Consider the following 6,000-nt stretch of genomic DNA (forward strand, 5'->3'; position numbering starts at 1 on the left):
TATTTGAAATTGACATTTCGTTTTTGTTTATAATCATTCAGTTATCCACAATACCCTATTTAATCTCTACTAATCATGTGTCTTTATCTCCCTTATTAACAGAATCATAGTCTTTAAAAACATTTTCTGCAAGTTAGATTTAATAATTGCTTGATTGGATTTCCAAGCTGAAAAGGGTTGAAAGGTCCATCTTCATGTTAGAGGTGATAGTGACGTGTCTGCTCTTGGGTTATACAACCAGATGGTTCTAGAACTGTGGTTACAGGTTTAGGCTTCTCTAGTCTTCTTTCTGTTCTGTTACGGATTTCCCTTAATAGGCACAGTGGGGCATTGAAAAAAGAATCCAGTGTACCTGGAAAGCACATGAAGGATAACCTTTAAAGTCTCTAAATCACAGTCAAAGATGATTTGACTGCCTTGTTTGTTCCCCTGCTGTCCCTTATGTAGACTTGTGTCAGTACCTGTGGCAGTCTGTCTGTCTCCCTCTGTATTAGGAGCTCTGAATCTTGTTTTTTATCCCTAGCTTCTAGCTCACAATTATGTAGGAACTTACTACTGTTCAAAGGAAGAAGAGAAAATGTGGGCCAGTTTTCATTTGCTATTCTTCTGTGTGATTAGTGGGATTCATAAATATTCCTGGTGGTAAGCCACTGTCATTGGCAATTCTGAGAGGCTGAACAAAGAGAGGTGATATGGTATGCCAGCCTGGGAGTTAGGAGGCCTTTGTTAGTCTGCCTCGGCCACTACCCAAAGGTAGCTCATCCCTGGAGTCTCAGCGTGCTCTTTTGTAGATTGAGAGGTACTTGAATCGTCAGCCCTAAACCCTTAATGCAATGTTATTAAATGGTTCTTCTTTAAAGTTAGTTGTTTACTTAGCAGAAAAGAACTCATATTGGGCTGCAGGGGTTCAAATCCCAGATCCTCTCCTCCTAGGTGGAGGCAAGTTGCATAACCTCACTGTGCTTCAGGTTTTGGTGCCTGCCTCCTAGGTTTGTTAGGCATTAATACACGGAAAGTGCTTAGAACATTGCCTGGCACTCAGTAAGACGTGCAATCACTGCTCTTACAACATCCCATGAAGCATGGGGTGGGAAAGAGTATGTGGTACTTTTTGGACATTGATGTGGTGTAATAGTTAAATTCTGAGTATGTGAGCTAAAAATAGTTTTCTTTTTTAACTAAAGAATAAAAGTTTCAAGATGGCCATGTAATCTGGCTAGCGCTGTGGATTTCTCAATGAACCAGAGTAATAAGGCTAGCAAGGGGAGTTTTTGTGATAAATCTTTTAGCACCTACATGCCCAGTGCTGCTTTTGTAGAACACTTGGAGAGCCCACATATTTTCCAGTGAAGTTGTTGGTGTTCAAATCATTTTTGAAACTCGTTTCTCAGAATTTCGGCATATGAACCACCCAAAGAAAAGCAGTCTTATTTCTGAATGTTTTTTCAGGAATCATACTGTTCTGATCATCCATCTTACATTTGTGGAAATAGGTGCTTAACGTCTAAAGGCACTTTAGAAAGGAGTATCAGAAGTACTTTAGTCAAAAATGGTGTTTCAGATTGAGTCTGTCAAGCATCTCCTCTTTCATATACATCCTCATTTCATCATCACATGATGAACAGGCTGCAGGAGCCCAGGCATCCATCCAATCACATTTGGTCTATTGCTCTTTCCAGCTTGGTTGGAATAAGGTGTACGGATCGTTTGACAGGGAGCACGTTCACAGTAATGCATGAAATACACCTACCTGTGTTCTCGTTGCAACACTTGGGATTTGCTTCACATTTTATATTCTCCGATGTGCTTTCTTTTTTTTTTTTTTTTTTTGATGCTATCACAGTCCAGAGTCAAGCTACATTTTTAGATACTCTGTCTGGACAATAGCTTTCATAAAAGAACCCATTGCCATCATCCCTGGTAGAAGATGTAAAGCAATTGGTCCCCAGTACATAATGAGAACAAGATTTCATCCCCTGGAACTCTCCCGAGCAGTTTAAGTACGTGCATTTGAAAGTCTTGCATGTAATATCTCATCCAGTTCATAATCATCAACCTTTTCATGTCTGAAACATATTGATGTGTCTTACATCTGGCCGTGTGAGCCCATGCCGCTGTCTCCCAGGTGGAAGTCGGATCCAGAGCAGGCTGCTATCTGCTCTTGAAGCAGAGTCTGGCCAAAGGGCCACTCTAAGTGGCTGTGAGTATGTTTGTCTTTACTTCTTCCTTAGGTGAAGTCCACCTGAGTAGCACATATCTGGCTTATACTGCAGCCTCCTGCCTAGAAGTAGTCACATTGCAGGAACCACCTGTAAGAATCTGTGACCGGTGGTCACACTGGCTTTTCACATACCGAATGGCGGCTTCAGAGATTTGATTTCAAGAGATAACCCTGTTGGTGGGCGTTCATGGTTATCTCTGTAGGGTGAGAACTTTGTTGCATCGACTGCAACAAAGGTGAGCACAAGGTGCTCAGAGCTGAGTCCTTATGGTTGAACCTCTTCACTGTCACCAACCAGCTCCTGTCCCTTCCAGATTGCTGAAGACTTATCGCCAGTTGTAAACCTCCTTTCCCATGTCCTCTCCATCTCTGGCTTCTTTCCTTTCGTGCTATCTATACAAAAACCCTCTTGTCTTAAGTCTTGTGCACGACTCTCCTGCCTCTAGCTGCTTTTTGTTGTTTTTCCCTTTGTCAAAACAGCTGCTGTGCTATTGGCTTCCTTTTCTTTACCAGACTTTGTTTTCAATTTCCTTCTAATTAGCTTCTGCCCAGGAAGACCTGCTGTCTTAGGAGCTCATGGCTCCCCACTTGCAGGAAACAACTTCAGTCTCAGTTCCCCGTTTAGCCCATTGACCTCTGGCCCCCAAATTCAGCTTTGCTTCTGTGACCCTGCATGACCCTGCCCTGAGCTCCTTTTCTTTTGGCGATTCTGTTCACTAGCCCCAGGGTAGCTCAGGCTCATCCTCCCCTCCTATGGACTAGCGTGTTAAGAGACCTCGGTACTTCTCTTGGCTTCCTCTGCTAACTCTTGATTAATTCATTCCTGATTTTTAGACCTAAACTATTTCCTTAGTGCCGTTATAACTGCCTGTGACTCATTTTCACTTAAAGTTCTTATTATAACCCCAAACCAACAAATCACAGATATTTACTTTCCTCCATAAGCCTTCCCAGTCTAACTTCCTGTCATTTTTCAGAAACATGACTCTCTCATTTAGCCAACCTGAAATCTTACAAAGCCCCTGACTATGGTATTTTGCACATTAAGTATTTAATAAATGATTACTAATTTTAGCTCTGCTGTGAATAAGATTTCATTTCTCTCCACTTCATAATCTAACAACTTACAGAACTTGAGGGAAATCTGAATTTATGCAGTTTGGGCAAAAATACCTCTGGTTCAAAATACTTTTTTATGTTTTCTAATTGATTTCAGGAGGTCTTGGGTTTGCTATTTTAATTTTAGTGCTTGCAAACTCGAAATGTGATTTCTGGCATCGTATTTTCATCAGATTTGTTTATGGTAAAACTTCTGCAATGTGAAGTTTTATTGGGTAATTATGTCTGAAAATGTTATTTGGATATCTTTTGAGACTATTTAATGAAAGTGGAATAATGAATCCTTAAAATTTTTGTGCAGCTTAGAGAAATGTTCCTGCTGTTTATCTGGAAATCTCATATTTTTTTAAGTTTGGTAAACCCAAGATGTAAGTGAGCACTTTTCTTTCTTGATTATTTTCATCGATCTGACCTACTGCTTACACTGGTCTACTGTCCTGTCGAATGCATCTTTTAATTTATGTATCACTTAATTAAAAAGCCAATCTTGAAAGTATTTTTGTGCAACATGAAATGTTTCCTAAAGTACCAATGCATATTACTGCTTGGTCTTGAAGATGAGAAGCACTAAAGGAATCTAAAATAGTAAGCCAAAAAAAAAACATTACAATATTGATCAGAATTTCTCCCTGGAAATTATTTTAAAAGTTCACACATTCTCTACTTAAAAAATTTAGACATTTCAAATAACAAAGTGGTGTTTAGAATAAAGCTGATTTAAGATGAGTTTTACATGAGCTATTGGGCTGTCAGCTAGTTGGCTTTTCAGATAATGACCATAAAGGCACTTCCTCCCTCTCCCCACACATTAAGTAAGGTCTCTCCCCGCCTCCATTCCCAGCCCACCTTTGAGGGTTTTGGTTCCCAATAATTGCATAGACTCCATATTCTGACCATTTAAACATTTCTAAGCAAACAGAGATGGATCTTGGATTTAATTTTCTTGGTTGTACCCAGTGAGTCAGTAGTACCTACAATTTGTTTAAGATTTTATTCTAAAGCAGTAGAACTGAATGAATGTGTTCTTCATAGAATAAGTAACTTGATTAGAGGCTGTGCACATGTGTTAGAGATCAGTCTTTGTAAACTATGTAATGTTTTCAGTCTTTTCTGCTGAAAGGGAAAAAATGCTTTGAGAATTAAAAAAAATTAGGACAGTAAGAACCAGCATTTTTATGTCTTCTCCGCAATGCTTGAAACCCTCAGTATTAAATTTTGGATTAATCCAAAGTTTAAAAAGAAATACACCAAAATGCTAAAGCAGTTTTTGTGTTAGGGTGGTGGATTTACATTTTGCTTTTCAAAATGTTTGTAATGTGCTTATATTTTATCATGGAAGCAATAAATGCAATGTTAAATTTATCTGAGCCTCCTACGATGAGTATAATAATCATAATGGTTGTGGACAGCTTTTCTGTAGCCAAAAAAAATAAGCCAATTTTTTAAAACTTGGATGTACTGTCACTTTACATATTCAAAGAAAATCAAGATTATTAATAGAAAACACTTGAAAGTGTTTTTCCTCTGCAGGGACCCCAGCATCCTCTATGTTATTTGTAAAATCATCAGCCACACTAGCTGCTGCCCATTTGGTGCCAGGTGCATGCTCAGTGCAGCCCCTCCTGCCCCATCCTTTACCTCTCTGGCCTCCTGCCCCCAGCCTGAGCCCCTCCTCTGGCTCTCATGGGGCAACTCCTGTACGGCCCCCCAGGCTCTGGCACTTCCCTGTCCCGCCTTCTCCTGTGCTTCCCATCAGCCACCTTCCATCCTGTACCCGGCCATGCATGTCCAGGGGCAGGGCCTTGGCATAGTGCCCTCTGCCCAGGTCTCAGCCCCCGTCTTTGCTGCTGTCAGCCTTCCCTGACCAACTTCCCTCAGGGAAGGCATCACCCGAGCATCCTGCGTCACACACCCAGCTTTGTTGTCCTCATGCCCTTACTACTATCAGGCTACCTCATCCTTCCTACCTTGTCGTGTCACCCCTGTGAAATAAACGGAAGCTTCACCACAGCAAGAGTTTTTATTTAAGGTCACCAAGTCTTAAAACAGTACCTGGCACATATGGTAGGTGTTTAATATGAATTATGTATCACAGCCACACAGTGAAGTAGGTATATCCCTATTTTGTAAATAAGGAAATTGGTACACAGGTTAAATAACTTGCTAAAAATCACTCAACTGTTAAGTGGAAGAGCTGAGATTCGAACCCAAGTGTGTTTGTGTCCAGAGCCTTCATGTGATCATGGTGCCTCATACTGGGAAGGTTCTTTCTCCAGGTCACCCACTGGTTACCATTCACTGAAAAGCCAGGAGATGGTAGGCTGAATTGCCATGCCGTGGGTTCACAGATGCCCAGGTCTCTGGCTGGGGACTTCCAGACTCGTGGGCAGGCGGTTGCACCTTGAGGATTCCATACAAGAGTGAGAAGTTTCAGGTGCATCTTGGCTGCACATTGCAGCTCGACCAGGAAGGATTTACCACAGCAAAGCCTAAGGAAACTGGCAACCAAGTGCACAGGAGTCGCTGTAAATGGTTTCTGTGAAGTTCCCTTAGGGGAGTTCTACAAAGGGAAGTGAAACACTAGGGAGGTAGATCACAGCTGTAGCTGGCCTCAAGTGAACCTCCCAGCTCGGTCTCCCAAAGTGCTGGGATTACAGGTG

This window comes from Lemur catta, unplaced genomic scaffold (assembly GCF_020740605.2).
Source record: "Lemur catta isolate mLemCat1 unplaced genomic scaffold, mLemCat1.pri scaffold_66_ctg1, whole genome shotgun sequence".
Lineage (NCBI taxonomy): Eukaryota > Metazoa > Chordata > Mammalia > Primates > Lemuridae > Lemur > Lemur catta.